General features: G+C 42.5%; 1 long non-coding RNA gene across 1 annotated transcript; it reads right to left on the minus strand.

Annotated features, from left to right (window-relative positions):
- Positions 1-16486: 16486 nt before the first annotated feature.
- LOC128443822 (uncharacterized) lies at positions 16487-17857 on the minus strand. The gene is made up of 3 exons (XR_008339064.1): positions 17784-17857; positions 17193-17375; positions 16487-16573 (listed from the first exon to the last, which is right to left on the minus strand). It is a non-coding gene; the product is annotated as an uncharacterized LOC128443822 (long non-coding RNA).
- Between the last annotated feature and the right edge of the window lie 822 nt (positions 17858-18679).

Raw genomic sequence — 18679 nt, forward strand, 5'->3', positions numbered from 1 at the left:
AAATACTACCGTGACCCCGGTGGGGGGTTCTGGACGATGTGTGCATGCGAATGGAAGGATGAGGAGGAAGCGAGGGTTCAGCGATTTCTATTCTCACACATTGTGTTATCCACAGCAGCAGCGGCAGAGTATCAGTGTATTTCCTTTATTAGTGACATCACAGCTGTCCCATAAGTCGCTCTTCACCTCCATCTCACTAACAAACACCTCGATGTCAGTGTCTGAAAGTTTTACTTCCTCTTCACATCGCTTGATGCCGTGCCTCCGTCAGGACTCGCGGTGGAAAACCATTGGTCAGCTTCATAATTTAATATTCGTGACGTGCTATGCATTGACCATTTATAGTAGAAATTGAGCGTGTGGAGAGCGGATTTGGAGTTCAGGTTTTGCGTGCGCACGGTTTTATAAATCGGAATTAGCTTTGGCTTATGCCATTTCCTGCTTTTGGGCATAAGCACACTTTTAGTAAGAATCCTACTCACTCTTTTATAAATCCATCCCTGCTCGGCCCACGCAACACTTCCTCACACACACAGGACCGGCAGTGGGGGGAGAGAGAGAGGGGGAGAAGGGAAGAGTTAGGGGGTCCCTAAATAGACTTCGCCGACTCCCTGCAGCCTATAAGAATCACCGTCCTGTCAGGAACATTAAAACATCAGCAGAAGAGGCTGTGATTTCAGAAATATACAATTTATTTAATACGTACCAGTCAACCATATTGCACATTCCCATAGAACAAAATAAAATCAAACAAAAAGCACAATAATCAAACCAATAAATCAGAAAGAAACTAAATTTAAATAAGGTCAAATAAGGCAGCCCTATAAAACAAACTTGTTGTAGTTAGTTCACACAATTTAAACCAGTTTATCAAAATGTTTGAAAACATTGACAATCATAAAACACATCATTATGTCATACCTTTAATTCATTTAAAATAAAGCAGGGATCCACGCCGTCCTTATTGTCTTGAGAGCAATTACTAAAACAGGAAAAGACAACTTAACTTAATGTCACGCACACAATAGTGAAGACTCTGTTAATTGTTCCGGCGCATTACTTACAAGTATTACTCTTATGACTGAAGATTACAGCGCGCATTTATGCCGACGCTGATACAGTCTCACCCTCACGCACACAGCTGTACGCTGGCTCTAGGGACGGAATAAAGGTTAATATTTGCGGAACGTTTTCTGAGTGATCTCCGTTGACATTAAAGTTACTTTCAGCAAACTCACCGCAACAAACAATTTGTGTCCGCACCTGCTGCGGCCACGCTGCACTTACTCACACACACAGGACCGGCAGTGGAGAGAGAGAGAGGGCGAGAGGGAGCGCTACGGTGTCCCTTAATAGACGTCGCCAAATCCCCGCAGCCTATAGGAATCACTGTCCTGTCGGATGAATTAAAATATCAGCAAAACGGGAAAAATAACACTGCCAAAACTCGAAAACTGTATTAAGAATTGACCCCTTACACTTGTAACGTGTCTTAAGATCTGTTGAGGATGTCCCAGCCAGGTTCGGGGGGTGGGTATCATTTGAGTTGAACCCATTTTTTCTCCTGTTTCTGGAAGAGGAGTCAGGATAGGAACATGTCTTTTGGTTCCATTAATTTCAGTAGTTAAGTTTAGGTTGTTCCCTTCAGGTTTTTGTGTTTGCTGCTTTGATGTTCGACCCTTCCAAATCTAAAGAGTTAACCACAAGGAAATGCTGGGACCGATCCCATCAGCGTCGCTTCCGTCATCGCTTTGCTCGTGTGTTTCCACAGGAGCTGATGTCCTGCGCACATGCAACTTCCGTCATACTCCCCGTAGACCGGCGGCAATGACACCGCGTAAAACCCACAGCGCGAGTGTGATGCGTTCTGTTGGAGTGTAACTCCCGCACTGTAAACAATTGTCATGTAAATTTATTTGTCTGTTTATTATTGTTTTAAATGAAATTCAACATAATTCAGCAGAGCGCGCAGACCACAGAGAGCGCAGTGGCGCAGAGCGCACAGAGAGCGGGCAGAGCGCACAGGAGATCACTTACAAGAAATGAATAAACTTTCCAAATAAGATCCCAGAGTGGAGGCAAGGATCCACTGATGTGAGGGAAGCGGTCCGATTCTCTAAATGGATAAATACTACCGTGACCCCGGTGGGGGGTTCTGGACGATGTGTGCATGCGAATGGAAGGATGAGGAGGAAGCGAGGGTTCAGCGATTTCTATTCTCACACATTGTGTTATCCACAGCAGCAGCGGCAGAGTATCAGTGTATTTCCTTTATTAGTGACATCAAAGCTGTCCCATAAGTCGCTCTTCACCTCCATCTCACTAACAAACACCTCGATGTCAGTGTCTGAAAGTTTTACTTCCTCTTCACATCGCTTGATGCCGTGCCTCCGTCAGGACTCGCGGTGGAAAACCATTGGTCAGCTTCATAATTTAATATTCGTGACGTGCTATGCATTGACCATTTATAGTAGAAATTGAGCGTGTGGAGAGCGGATTTGGAGTTCAGGTTTTGCGTGCGCACGGTTTTATAAATCGGAATTAGCTTTGGCTTACGCCATTTCCTGCTTTTGGGCATAAGCACACTTTTAGTAAGAATCCTACGCACTCTTTTATAAATCCATCCCTGCTCGGCCCACGCAACACTTCCTCACACACACAGGACCGGCAGTGGGGGGAGAGAGAGAGGGGGAGAAGGGAAGAGTTAGGGGGTCCCTAAATAGACTTCGCCGACTCCCTGCAGCCTATAAGAATCACCGTCCTGTCAGGAACATTAAAACATCAGCAGAAGAGGCTGTGATTTCAGAAATATACAATTTATTTAATACGTACCAGTCAACCATATTGCACATTCCCATAGAACAAAATAAAATAAAACAAAAAGCACAATAATCAAACCAATAAATCAGAAAGAAACTAAATTTAAATAAGGTCAAATAAGGCAGCCCTATAAAACAAACTTGTTGTAGTTAGTTCACACAATTTAAACCAGTTTATCAAAATGTTTGAAAACATTGACAATCATAAAACACATCATTATGTCATACCTTTAATTCATTTAAAATAAAGCAGGGATCCACGCCGTCCTTATTGTCTTGAGAGCAATTACTAAAACAGGAAAAGACAACTTAACTTAATGTCACGCACACAATAGTGAAGACTCTGTTAATTGTTCCGGCGCATTACTTACAAGTATTACTCTTATGACTGAAGATTACAGCGCGCATTTATGCCGACGCTGATACAGTCTCACCCTCACGCACACAGCTGTACGCTGGCTCTAGGGACGGAATAAAGGTTAATATTTGCGGAACGTTTTCTGAGTGATCTCCGTTGACATTAAAGTTACTTTCAGCAAACTCACCGCAACAAACAATTTGTGTCCGCACCTGCTGCGGCCACGCTGCACTTACTCACACACACAGGACCGGCAGTGGAGAGAGGGCGAGGGCGAGAGGGAGCGCTACGGTGTCCCTTAATAGACGTCGCCAAATCCCCGCAGCCTATAGGAATCACTGTCCTGTCGGATGAATTAAAATATCAGCAAAACGGGAAAAATAACACTGCCAAAACTCGAAAACTGTATTAAGAATTGACCCCTTACACTTGTAACGTGTCTTAAGATCTGTTGAGGATGTCCCAGCCAGGTTCGGGGGGTGGGTATCATTTGAGTTGAACCCATTTTTTCTCCTGTTTCTGGAAGAGGAGTCAGGATAGGAACATGTCTTTTGGTTCCATTAATTTCAGTAGTTAAGTTTAGGTTGTTCCCTTCAGGTTTTTGTGTTTGCTGCTTTGATGTTCGACCCTTCCAAATCTAAAGAGTTAACCACAAGGAAATTCTGGGACCGATCCCATCAGCGTCGCTTCCGTCATCGCTTTGCTCGTGTGTTTCCACAGGAGCTGATGTCCTGCGCACATGCAACTTCCGTCATACTCCCCGTAGACCGGCGGCAATGACACCGCGTAAAACCCACAGCGCGAGTGTGATGCGTTCTGTTGGAGTGTAACTCCCGCACTGTAAACAATTGTCAAGTAAATTTATTTGTCTGTTTATTATTGTTTTAAATGAAATTCAACGTAATTCAGCAGAGCGCGCAGACCGCAGAGAGCGCAGTGCGCACAGAGAGCGGGCAGAGCGCACAGGAGATCACTTACAAGAAATGAATAAACATTCCAAATAAGATCCCAGAGTGGAGGCAAGGATCCACTGATGTGAGGGAAGCGGTCCGATTCTCTAAATGGATAATTACTACCGTGACCCCGGTGGGGGGTTCTGGACGATGTGTGCATGCGAATGGAAGGATGAGGAGGAAGCGAGGGTTCAGCGATTTCTATTCTCACACATTGTGTTATCCACAGCAGCAGCGGCAGAGTATCAGTGTATTTCCTTTATTAGTGACATCACAGCTGTCCCATAAGTCGCTCTTCACCTCCATCTCACTAACAAACACCTCGATGTCAGTGTCTGAAAGTTTTACTTCCTCTTCACATCGCTTGATGCCGTGCCTCCGTCAGGACTCGCGGTGGAAAACCATTGGTCAGCTTCATAATTTAATATTCGTGACGTGCTATGCATTGACCATTTATAGTAGAAATTGAGCGTGTGGAGAGCGGATTTGGAGTTCAGGTTTTGCGTGCGCACGGTTTTATAAATCGGAATTAGCTTTGGCTTACGCCATTTCCTGCTTTTGGGCATAAGCACACTTTTAGTAAGAATCCTACGCACTCTTTTATAAATCCATCCCTGCTCGGCCCACGCAACACTTCCTCACACACACAGGACCGGCAGTGGGGGGAGAGAGAGAGGGGGAGAAGGGAAGAGTTAGGGGGTCCCTAAATAGACTTCGCCGACTCCCTGCAGCCTATAAGAATCACCGTCCTGTCAGGAACATTAAAACATCAGCAGAAGAGGCTGTGATTTCAGAAATATACAATTTATTTAATACGTACCAGTCAACCATATTGCACATTCCCATAGAACAAAATAAAATCAAACAAAAAGCACAATAATCAAACCAATAAATCAGAAAGAAACTAAATTTAAATAAGGTCAAATAAGGCAGCCCTATAAAACAAACTTGTTGTAGTTAGTTCACACAATTTAAACCAGTTTATCAAAATGTTTGAAAACATTGACAATCATAAAACACATCATTATGTCATACCTTTAATTCATTTAAAATAAAGCAGGGATCCACGCCGTCCTTATTGTCTTGAGAGCAATTACTAAAACAGGAAAAGACAACTTAACTTAATGTCACGCACACAATAGTGAAGACTCTGTTAATTGTTCCGGCGCATTACTTACAAGTATTACTCTTATGACTGAAGATTACAGCGCGCATTTATGCCGACGCTGATACGGTCTCACCCTCACGCACACAGCTGTACACTGGCTCTAGGGACGGAATAAAGGTTAATATTTGCGGAACGTTTTCTGAGTGATCTCCGTTGACATTAAAGTTACTTTCAGCAAACTCACCGCAACAAACAATTTGTGTCCGCACCTGCTGCGGCCACGCTGCACTTACTCACACACACAGGACCGGCACGACCGACACCTCGATGTCAGTGTCTGAAAGTTTTACTTCCTCTTCACATCGCTTGATGCCGTGCCTCCGTCAGGACTCGCGGTGGAAAACCATTGGTCAGCTTCATAATTTAATATTCGTGACGTGCTATGCATTGACCATTTATAGTAGAAATTGAGCGTGTGGAGAGCGGATTTGGAGTTCAGGTTTTGCGTGCGCACGGTTTTATAAATCGGAATTAGCTTTGGCTTACGCCATTTCCTGCTTTTGGGCATAAGCACACTTTTAGTAAGAATCCTACTCACTCTTTTATAAATCCATCCCTGCTCGGCCCACGCAACACTTCCTCACACACACAGGACCGGCAGTGGGGGGAGAGAGAGAGGGGGAGAAGGGAAGAGTTAGGGGGTCCCTAAATAGACTTCGCCGACTCCCTGCAGCCTATAAGAATCACCGTCCTGTCAGGAACATTAAAACATCAGCAGAAGAGGCTGTGATTTCAGAAATATACAATTTATTTAATACGTACCAGTCAACCATATTGCACATTCCCATAGAACAAAATAAAATCAAACAAAAAGCACAATAATCAAACCAATAAATCAGAAAGAAACTAAATTTAAATAAGGTCAAATAAGGCAGCCCTATAAAACAAACTTGTTGTAGTTAGTTCACACAATTTAAACCAGTTTATCAAAATGTTTGAAAACATTGACAATCATAAAACACATCATTATGTCATACCTTTAATTCATTTAAAATAAAGCAGGGATCCACGCCGTCCTTATTGTCTTGAGAGCAATTACTAAAACAGGAAAAGACAACTTAACTTAATGTCACGCACACAATAGTGAAGACTCTGTTAATTGTTCCGGCGCATTACTTACAAGTATTACTCTTATGACTGAAGATTACAGCGCGCATTTATGCCGACGCTGATACAGTCTCACCCTCACGCACACAGCTGTACGCTGGCTCTAGGGACGGAATAAAGGTTAATATTTGCGGAACGTTTTCTGAGTGATCTCCGTTGACATTAAAGTTACTTTCAGCAAACTCACCGCAACAAACAATTTGTGTCCGCACCTGCTGCGGCCACGCTGCACTTACTCACACACACAGGACCGGCAGTGGAGAGAGAGAGAGGGCGAGAGGGAGCGCTACGGTGTCCCTTAATAGACGTCGCCAAATCCCCGCAGCCTATAGGAATCACTGTCCTGTCGGATGAATTAAAATATCAGCAAAACGGGAAAAATAACACTGCCAAAACTCGAAAACTGTATTAAGAATTGACCCCTTACACTTGTAACGTGTCTTAAGATCTGTTGAGGATGTCCCAGCCAGGTTCGGGGGGTGGGTATCATTTGAGTTGAACCCATTTTTTCTCCTGTTTCTGGAAGAGGAGTCAGGATAGGAACATGTCTTTTGGTTCCATTAATTTCAGTAGTTAAGTTTAGGTTGTTCCCTTCAGGTTTTTGTGTTTGCTGCTTTGATGTTCGACCCTTCCAAATCTAAAGAGTTAACCACAAGGAAATTCTGGGACCGATCCCATCAGCGTCGCTTCCGTCATCGCTTTGCTCGTGTGTTTCCACAGGAGCTGATGTCCTGCGCACATGCAACTTCCGTCATACTCCCCGTAGACCGGCGGCAATGACACCGCGTAAAACCCACAGCGCGAGTGTGATGCGTTCTGTTGGAGTGTAACTCCCGCACTGTAAACAATTGTCATGTAAATTTATTTGTCTGTTTATTATTGTTTTAAATGAAATTCAACATAATTCAGCAGAGCGCGCAGACCACAGAGAGCGCAGTGGCGCAGAGCGCACAGAGAGCGGGCAGAGCGCACAGGAGATCACTTACAAGAAATGAATAAACTTTCCAAATAAGATCCCAGAGTGGAGGCAAGGATCCACTGATGTGAGGGAAGCGGTCCGATTCTCTAAATGGATAAATACTACCGTGACCCCGGTGGGGGGTTCTGGACGATGTGTGCATGCGAATGGAAGGATGAGGAGGAAGCGAGGGTTCAGCGATTTCTATTCTCACACATTGTGTTATCCACAGCAGCAGCGGCAGAGTATCAGTGTATTTCCTTTATTAGTGACATCAAAGCTGTCCCATAAGTCGCTCTTCACCTCCATCTCACTAACAAACACCTCGATGTCAGTGTCTGAAAGTTTTACTTCCTCTTCACATCGCTTGATGCCGTGCCTCCGTCAGGACTCGCGGTGGAAAACCATTGGTCAGCTTCATAATTTAATATTCGTGACGTGCTATGCATTGACCATTTATAGTAGAAATTGAGCGTGTGGAGAGCGGATTTGGAGTTCAGGTTTTGCGTGCGCACGGTTTTATAAATCGGAATTAGCTTTGGCTTACGCCATTTCCTGCTTTTGGGCATAAGCACACTTTTAGTAAGAATCCTACGCACTCTTTTATAAATCCATCCCTGCTCGGCCCACGCAACACTTCCTCACACACACAGGACCGGCAGTGGGGGGAGAGAGAGAGGGGGAGAAGGGAAGAGTTACGGGGTCCCTAAATAGACTTCGCCGACTCCCTGCAGCCTATAAGAATCACCGTCCTGTCAGGAACATTAAAACATCAGCAGAAGAGGCTGTGATTTCAGAAATATACAATTTATTTAATACGTACCAGTCAACCATATTGCACATTCCCATAGAACAAAATAAAATAAAACAAAAAGCACAATAATCAAACCAATAAATCAGAAAGAAACTAAATTTAAATAAGGTCAAATAAGGCAGCCCTATAAAACAAACTTGTTGTAGTTAGTTCACACAATTTAAACCAGTTTATCAAAATGTTTGAAAACATTGACAATCATAAAACACATCATTATGTCATACCTTTAATTCATTTAAAATAAAGCAGGGATCCACGCCGTCCTTATTGTCTTGAGAGCAATTACTAAAACAGGAAAAGACAACTTAACTTAATGTCACGCACACAATAGTGAAGACTCTGTTAATTGTTCCGGCGCATTACTTACAAGTATTACTCTTATGACTGAAGATTACAGCGCGCATTTATGCCGACGCTGATACAGTCTCACCCTCACGCACACAGCTGTACGCTGGCTCTAGGGACGGAATAAAGGTTAATATTTGCGGAACGTTTTCTGAGTGATCTCCGTTGACATTAAAGTTACTTTCAGCAAACTCACCGCAACAAACAATTTGTGTCCGCACCTGCTGCGGCCACGCTGCACTTACTCACACACACAGGACCGGCAGTGGAGAGAGGGCGAGGGCGAGAGGGAGCGCTACGGTGTCCCTTAATAGACGTCGCCAAATCCCCGCAGCCTATAGGAATCACTGTCCTGTCGGATGAATTAAAATATCAGCAAAACGGGAAAAATAACACTGCCAAAACTCGAAAACTGTATTAAGAATTGACCCCTTACACTTGTAACGTGTCTTAAGATCTGTTGAGGATGTCCCAGCCAGGTTCGGGGGGTGGGTATCATTTGAGTTGAACCCATTTTTTCTCCTGTTTCTGGAAGAGGAGTCAGGATAGGAACATGTCTTTTGGTTCCATTAATTTCAGTAGTTAAGTTTAGGTTGTTCCCTTCAGGTTTTTGTGTTTGCTGCTTTGATGTTCGACCCTTCCAAATCTAAAGAGTTAACCACAAGGAAATTCTGGGACCGATCCCATCAGCGTCGCTTCCGTCATCGCTTTGCTCGTGTGTTTCCACAGGAGCTGATGTCCTGCGCACATGCAACTTCCGTCATACTCCCCGTAGACCGGCGGCAATGACACCGCGTAAAACCCACAGCGCGAGTGTGATGCGTTCTGTTGGAGTGTAACTCCCGCACTGTAAACAATTGTCATGTAAATTTATTTGTCTGTTTATTATTGTTTTAAATGAAATTCAACATAATTCAGCAGAGCGCGCAGACCGCAGAGAGCGCAGTGGCGCAGAGCGCACAGAGAGCGGGCAGAGCGCACAGGAGATCACTTACAAGAAATGAATAAACTTTCCAAATAAGATCCCAGAGTGGAGGCAAGGATCCACTGATGTGAGGGAAGCGGTCCGATTCTCTAAATGGATAAATACTACCGTGACCCCGGTGGGGGGTTCTGGACGATGTGTGCATGCGAATGGAAGGATGAGGAGTAAGCGAGGGTTCAGCGATTTCTATTCTCACACATTGTGTTATCCACAGCAGCAGCGGCAGAGTATCAGTGTATTTCCTTTATTAGTGACATCACAGCTGTCCCATAAGTCGCTCTTCACCTCCATCTCACTAACAAACACCTCGATGTCAGTGTCTGAAAGTTTTACTTCCTCTTCACATCGCTTGATGCCGTGCCTCCGTCAGGACTCGCGGTGGAAAACCATTGGTCAGCTTCATAATTTAATATTCGTGACGTGCTATGCATTGACCATTTATAGTAGAAATTGAGCGTGTGGAGAGCGGATTTGGAGTTCAGGTTTTGCGTGCGCACGGTTTTATAAATCGGAATTAGCTTTGGCTTACGCCATTTCCTGCTTTTGGGCATAAGCACACTTTTAGTAAGAATCCTACGCACTCTTTTATAAATCCATCCCTGCTCGGCCCACGCAACACTTCCTCACACACACAGGACCGGCAGTGGGGGGAGAGAGAGAGGGGGAGAAGGGAAGAGTTAGGGGGTCCCTAAATAGACTTCGCCGACTCCCTGCAGCCTATAAGAATCACAACCCAGTCTCATCAGAAAATGTTCAATGGTAACGTTGGTCCACTTGGACCGACGTTACCATCTCACAATCTGGCCTCTCAGATTGTGAGATGGTAACATTTAGTCCTCCCATTGTTTTGCATTGGCGTGTTCTCACGTCACGTGACTCTCAAGCTCCCGTCTGCGGAGAGGAAAACATGGCGGAGATTCCTTGTTTTTTCAGATAAAAATATAATTTTGTAACTTAGTTTGGGCATAAAAATACATTCTGACACCATTTCTAGCGAGAAATGTGCTCTTTGCTTCCACAGTCTTCAGCCAGTTCGTGCTTATGATAAATATTTTAATAGTTATCACGCATGTTTTTATCGTTGCTATGATGGTTGCCATGGCACCACGGGCGCAGCTTGGTGTTTAAATCACAGTCCCTGCGTGGTGTCCTTCAGTGATCGTGAATGTTATTCATGTTATATAATAGTAATATTTGAGGCTAGATTACATCTCTAATGAGAAGGATCATGCGAGTCTGTTTATACCGAGGCCGGCCCGAGTGCGCGACCGGCCCGAGTGGCGCGAGCCGAGCGGCCCGAGCGGCGCGAGCCGAGCGGCCCGAGTGCGCGAGCGGACCGAGGGCGCGAGCGGACATGACGTGTGGCTGTCGTAAAAACCCTATTTGTAAACAACCAGCCCTTTAACTCGGGGCTGCGTCATAAACACGGCGCGCTTGGAAGACCACGATGTCATCTTCCTTCTGTCAGGTAAGTAGTTTATTGTTTTTAAAGATCGTTACGATCTAGGTTTACAGTCCGAGTGCGGAGAGAGTCCGTCAATCCACACTATGGACGCTGTTCATCAGCTAATACGCCATTGTTAGCCACATGCTTCAGCCCACGGTAGCCTGTGCTACCTGGGAGGTGAATACATGGTTGTTGAAAGCAGTTCAAGACGCTTAGCTCATCATTGAGGGACGCTACAATATAAATATAAACATGAATTTGATTTATGAATGCTTTAGATTAATAAGGAGTGTATTTGTCTACCATTACTCCACAATATCAGGTCAATTTGGTTTAATGTATAGTATGCACTATGACAATAATGTTTCCATGTTATGGAGTTGCGATTCATTTTATAAAACAATTGCTATGTTCTGTTTTTTAATCAAGGAGGATCCAAGTGAAGCTACAGGAGTTTCATTAACGTCAACAACTTGGACCAAACAGTTTGTTTTGCTTGATGAAGAGCAGGAAGGGCAGCCTGGAGAGAAAGAGAAGCCGGGTTGAGCCCACTACCATCATCCACGTACCACGAGGAAGATGAGGGAGAGAAATGATCCTACCATTAAAGAGGTACTTTTAAGTTACATACCAGAAAAAACATTTTATATAATTTGCCAAATATACATTTTTATTAAATCCCCAAAGTACACTTGCTGAAATACAAGTTAATATCACACTGAAAGAATTTTGATCAATCATGCTTCCCTGCTGTGATTGTTTAACTAGGAAAACAACTTTTTCCACAGGAAGGCAAGTAAATTTAAGGAATACATGTGCAAAGTTTTCCTCTGTTATGTATAATGATGACCCCCATCAAACATAATGTTAGCAATATTTACACCTTTTAATTTATACTGTTTATTTCTGTCTACATGTGTGAATTTGCCTTCATTAGTTTCAGAAAAGAGCGATGATGTATCGGTCAGTGGGCGGCAGCACGAGACTCCGCAAACTAGTCTGTAAGCAAAGCAGACGAAGGCATCGAGGTTGCGGCCTGCCATCATTGTTATTTTGCTTAAGGGACTGAATATGTTTCATGTAGAAATATTAGCATTTCCCTTATATCTACCAAAACTGCTTGTTTCACAGACTGCAGTTTTGTTTTGATCCGTTGTGGTGTGCAAATACAACCGTATCTGCAATGGGTTGTGGGGCATTAACATTTGTAACTCTAATTTTGTTTTGACAGACTGTGAAAAGAACGTTGAGAACATCACCACTCTACAGGAAGACACAGTCCAGTAATGGGTGTCAGAAGTTCAGTAGTGAACGACAGGTACTGTGGAAAAATATGTGTCATTGTTGTACAATGTCCTTTGACTCTGTTTAAACAAGGTCAACACAAAAAGGTTTGATTGTAAACTGATATCGGTATGAATTCATGTTATTCTCCTCGTCAAAAGAAACAAACAATCCAAATTACCTGCAGAAAGCCCTTGATGGACGCTTCAGCTGCATCGTCAGACTGGTGAGACAGCAAGATGCCAACTTTAATGCCAATTTATTTGTGTAACATTCTGTGACCAAATGTATAGATAACTTTTTGTAGATTGTAAAAATAGATAACCCATTTATTACAAAAAAACTACACTAGAATTATCGCACTGCGTTGTATGACTCCGCTAACCAGAGCAGTGTCCGTCTACATATTTCTACATATTTTCTCTCATATAAATGACACTGTATCTCTTGACAACTGAAACCATAAGATGAGGTCAGTGTGGCCTTGACCTTTTTACTTTAAGACAAATACAAAGTTAGACAATCCGAAAACATGCAGTTATGCCTCCGGCGACTCGCTATTGCAGAGGCATTAAAACCGTAGTGTAGTAGATTGGATTTTATTGGTGTTACATTGGACATCTTGTATGGGTACACCAAAAAATATATTTGGTTTCACATTCTAGATGGCAATAAGCAGAGTCATCAACTCAGGAAAAATATTTCTGTAGAAAAGAAAGCCTTGTATGTGTGTATGTATACAAACGCACAATTGAGACGTTTTTGTCTTTTATCATATATTCTCAGGAAGTACTGATGCATTTACTGAGAGGGGACGTGAGGGCCTACTCTGCGTGCTCAGAGTTCAAGCCCAGCAGGCTGCAGCGGGCCTGACATATTCTGGAACAGCAGCACAGTCTTTGGATGACTCCTCTGAAGATGAAAACATGGCGAGGTACTTCTCCACTGATGAAGAACTGTGAGGGCTGTGATTAGCTACACTCTCTTGCTACAAGGCTACTCATGCTACTCCCTGGCAGCCTTAGGAAGGCATTAGCTTGCTGTGTGGTAGCTGTTAGCTTCAGCATTTTTAGTTTTTAGTGGCCTGTCTGACGTTTATGTTAAAAAAAAATCAGAGGGAACCATCTTCATAATTTAACACTATGGTTTGTTTGTGTCCTTCAGTTCTTCTCAAGAGAAGCAGTACAGGTGTGCCTCAGCTCCACGGTCCCTCCTGCAGCCTCCGCTCCTGATGCTAACCTCATGTCTCCATCACACCAAGCAGCAGACCTGGATTGACAGACCTTTCTCCAGAGCTGCCCCCTCCCTCTGAAACCCCCCTCTCCAAAACACTATTTGTGTAGTTTTTAAAGTATTTTTTGCATGAGAATCGTTGATCATAACATTTCCAGCAGATGCCTTAATATAATGTTTGTGCACAATAAATGACATTGATCATAACATAATGGTATTTCCTTGCACTTCTACACCATGATATTGTCAGATAAGATGCTGATTTCATTAAAGCAGTGAATGCTCTGCTTTAAGCAACATAAACACACAATGATTCAATGGATCTGAAGTAGAATGGGCACATTACATTCTGTAGAGAATGCCTCAGTTATGGAAGTCAGAAAATAACTTTCTTTATCTGAGGTTCCAGCCATTTATAGTCACAGCAAAGCACACAGGTCTGGTTGTCTAAGTGGCGCCCATATCATTGTTTAAGATGTGTAACATCAAGTTTGTGTTTCAGTGCAAAATTAGTCATTAGTCAAGAGTTCACCATCTTGTTTACACTAAAATTAGGTGACCCAGATGTTTCACAATGCAATCTGATAAGGTCTTATGAGAAACATTCTTAACATTAAAGAAATCAACACAGAGGATAGCAATATCTGTTTGACTTTAATCAGTAGCTGGTAATCGGCAGCCTGACTTATTCAAACACATTAATACTACAATGAATGAGGCAGGGCCTTCTATCAGAAATCAACTATATCGTCACGTTATGTTTCTCTTGAGCACATGGAAATTACCTTCAGCTTCCACTTACTGTCACCTGAACCATACTGTTATTTCTGTATCTACAGTGACTTTTAGGAAAACATATACTAGAGGGCAATGTATAAACATTAATACATCTTATTTATATAGAGCTTTTCAAGAAGTGCAAGTACTAAACTGAGGGAAAGCTAATACAAACAATATATATATATCTTATTTCCATGTGCCAGGACAGCCTCACACTTGGATATAAACCAATTTTAGAATACATTTGCTTATACTGGAGATCTTTTAAATTAATGTCCCAGAAATGATTTCTGATGGAAAACCCCTGCCTTATTCATTGTAGTATTAATGTGTTTGAATAAGTCAGGCCGCTGATTATCAGCTACGGATTAAAGTCAAACAGTTATTGCTATCCTCTGTGTTGATTTCTTTAATGTTAAGAATGTTTCTCATAAGACCTTATCAGATTGCATTGTGAAACATCTGGGTCACCTAATTTTAGTGTAAAGAAGAAGGTGAACTCTTGACTAATGACTAATTTTGCACTGAAACACAAACTTGATGTTACACATCTTAAACAATATGATATGGGCGCCACTTAGACAACCAGACCTGTGTGCTTTGCTGTGACTATAAATGACTGGAACCTCAGATAAAGAAAGTTATTTTCTGACTTCCATAACTGAGGCATTCTCTACAGAATGTAATGTGCCCATTCTACTTCAGATCCATTGAATCATTGTGTGTTTATGTTGCTTAAAGCAGAGCATTCACTGCTTTAATGTAATCAGCATCTTATCTGACAATATCATGGTGTAGAAGTGCAAGGAAATACCATTATGTTATGATCAATGTCATTTATTGTGCACAAACATTATATTAAGGCATCTGCTGGAAATGTTATGATCAACAATTCTCATGCAAAAAATACTTTAAAAACTACACAAATAGTGTTTTGGAGAGGGGGGTTTCAGAGGGAGGGGGCAGCTCTGGAGAAAGGTCTGTCAATCCAGGTCTGCTGCTTGGTGTGATGGAGACATGAGGTTAGCATCAGGAGCGGAGGCTGCAGGAGGGACCGTGGAGCTGAGGCACACCTGTACTGCTTCTCTTGAGAAGAACTGAAGGACACAAACAAACCATAGTGTTAAATTATGAAGATGGTTCCCTCTGATTTTTTTTTAACATAAACGTCAGACAGGCCACTAAAAACTAAAAATGCTGAAGCTAACAGCTACCACACAGCAAGCTAATGCCTTCCTAAGGCTGCCAGGGAGTAGCATGAGTAGCCTTGTAGCAAGAGAGTGTAGCTAATCACAGCCCTCACAGTTCTTCATCAGTGGAGAAGTACCTCGCCATGTTTTCATCTTCAGAGGAGTCATCCAAAGACTGTGCTGCTGTTCCAGAATATGTCAGGCCCGCTGCAGCCTGCTGGGCTTGAACTCTGAGCACGCAGAGTAGGCCCTCACGTCCCCTCTCAGTAAATGCATCAGTACTGCCTGAGAATATATGATAAAAGACAAAAACGTCTCAATTGTGCATTTGTGTGTATGTATACATACACACATACAAGGCTTTCTTTTCTACAGAAATATTTTTCCTGAGTTGATGACTCTGCTTATTGCCATCTAGAATGTGAAACCAAATATATTTTTTGGTGTACCCATACAAGATGTCCAATGTAACACCAATAAAATCCAATCTACTACACTACGGTTTTAATGCCTCTGCAATAGCGAGTCGCCGGAGGCATAACTGCATGTTTTCGGATTGTCTAACTTTGTATTTGTCTTAAAGTAAAAAGGTCAAGGCCACACTGACCTCATCTTATGGTTTCAGTTGTCAAGAGATACAGTGTCATTTATATGAGAGAAAATATGTAGAAATATGTAGACGGACACTGCTCTGGTTAGCGGAGTCATACAACGCAGTGCGATAATTCTAGTGTAGTTTTTTTGTAATAAATGGGTTATCTATTTTTACAATCTACAAAAAGTTATCTATACATTTGGTCACAGAATGTTACACAAATAAATTGGCATTAAAGTTGGCATCTTGCTGTCTCACCAGTCTGACGATGCAGCTGAAGCGTCCATCAAGGGCTTTCTGCAGGTAATTTGGATTGTTTGTTTCTTTTGACGAGGAGAATAACATGAATTCATACCGATATCAGTTTACAATCAAACCTTTTTGTGTTGACCTTGTTTAAACAGAGTCAAAGGACATTGTACAACAATGACACATATTTTTCCACAGTACCTGTCGTTCACTACTGAACTTCTGACACCCATTACTGGACTGTGTCTTCCTGTAGAGTGGTGATGTTCTCAACGTTCTTTTCACAGTCTGTCAAAACAAAATTAGAGTTACAAATGTTAATGCCCCACAACCCATTGCAGATACGGTTGTATTTGCACACCACATCGGATCAAAACAAAACTGCAGTCTGTGAAACAAGCAGTTTTGGTAGATATAAGGGAAATGCTAATATTTCTACATGAAACATATTCAGTCCCTTAAGCAAAATAACAATGATGGCAGGCCGCAACCTCGATGCCTTCGTCTGCTTTGCTTACAGACTAGTTTGCGGAGTCTCGTGCTGCCGCCCACTGACCGATACATCATCGCTCTTTTCTGAAACTAATGAAGGCAAATTCACACATGTAGACAGAAATAAACAGTATAAATTAAAAGGTGTAAATATTGCTAACATTATGTTTGATGGGGGTCATCATTATACATAACAGAGGAAAACTTTGCACATGTATTCCTTAAATTTACTTGCCTTCCTGTGGAAAAAGTTGTTTTCCTAGTTAAACAATCACAGCAGGGAAGCATGATTGATCAAAATTCTTTCAGTGTGATATTAACTTGTATTTCAGCAAGTGTACTTTGGGGATTTAATAAAAATGTATATTTGGCAAATTATATAAAATGTTTTTTCTGGTATGTAACTTAAAAGTACCTCTTTAATGGTAGGATCATTTCTCTACCTCATCTTCCTCGTGGTACGTGGATGATGGTAGTGGGCTCAACCCGGCTTCTCTTTCTCTCCAGGCTGCCCTTCCTGCTCTTCATCAAGCAAAACAAACTGTTTGGTCCAAGTTGTTGACGTTAATGAAACTCCTGTAGCTTCACTTGGATCCTCCTTGATTAAAAAACAGAACATAGCAATTGTTTTATAAAATGAATCGCAACTCCATAACATGGAAACATTATTGTCATAGTGCATACTATACATTAAACCAAATTGACCTGATATTGTGGAGTAATGGTAGACAAATACACTCCTTATTAATCTAAAGCATTCATAAATCAAATTCATGTTTATATTTATATTGTAGCGTCCCTCAATGATGAGCTAAGCGTCTTGAACTGCTTTCAACAACCATGTATTCACCTCCCAGGTAGCACAGGCTACCGTGGGCTGAAGCATGTGGCTAACAATGGCGTATTAGCTGATGAACAGCGTCCATAGTGTGGATTGACGGACTCTCTCCGCACTCGGACTGTAAACCTAGATCGTAACGATCTTTAAAAACAATAAACTACTTACCTGACAGAAGGAAGATGACATCGTGGTCTTCCAAGCGCGCCGTGTTTATGACGCAGCCCCGAGTTAAAGGGCTGGTTGTTTACAAATAGGGTTTTTACGACAGCCACACGTCATGTCCGCTCGCGCCCTCGGTCCGCTCGCGCACTCGGGCCGCTCGGCTCGCGGACTCGGGCCGGTCGCGCACTCGGGCCGGCCTCGGTATAAACAGACTCGCATGATCCTTCTCATTAGAGATGTAATCTAGCCTCAAATATTACTATTATATAACATGAATAACATTCACGATCACTGAAGGACACCACGCAGGGACTGTGATTTAAACACCAAGCTGCGCCCGTGGTGCCATGGCAACCATCATAGCAACGATAAAAACATGCGTGATAACTATTAAAATATTTATCATAAGCACGAACTGGCTGAAGACTGTGGAAGCAAAGACCACATTTCTCGCTAGAAATGGTGTCAGAATGTATTTTTATGCCCAAACTAAGTTACAAAATTATATTTTTATCTGAAAAAACAAGGAATCTCCGCCATGTTTTCCTCTCCGCAGACGGGAGCTTGAGAGTCACGTGACGTGAGAACACGCCAATGCAAAACAATGGGAGGACTAAATGTTACCATCTCACAATCTGAGAGGCCAGATTGTGAGATGGTAACGTCGGTCCAAGTGGACCAACGTTGCCATTGAACATTTTCTGATGAGACTGGGTTGAAGAATCACCGTCCTGTCAGGAACATTAAAACATCAGCAGAAGAGGCTGTGATTTCAGAAATATACAATTTATTTAATACGTACCAGTCAACCATATTGCACATTCCCATAGAACAAAATAAAATAAAACAAAAAGCACAATAATCAAACCAATAAATCAGAAAGAAACTAAATTTAAATA

The sequence above is a fragment of the Pleuronectes platessa genome, chromosome 1, assembly GCF_947347685.1.
Source record: "Pleuronectes platessa chromosome 1, fPlePla1.1, whole genome shotgun sequence".
In the NCBI taxonomy this organism is placed as follows: domain Eukaryota; kingdom Metazoa; phylum Chordata; class Actinopteri; order Pleuronectiformes; family Pleuronectidae; genus Pleuronectes; species Pleuronectes platessa.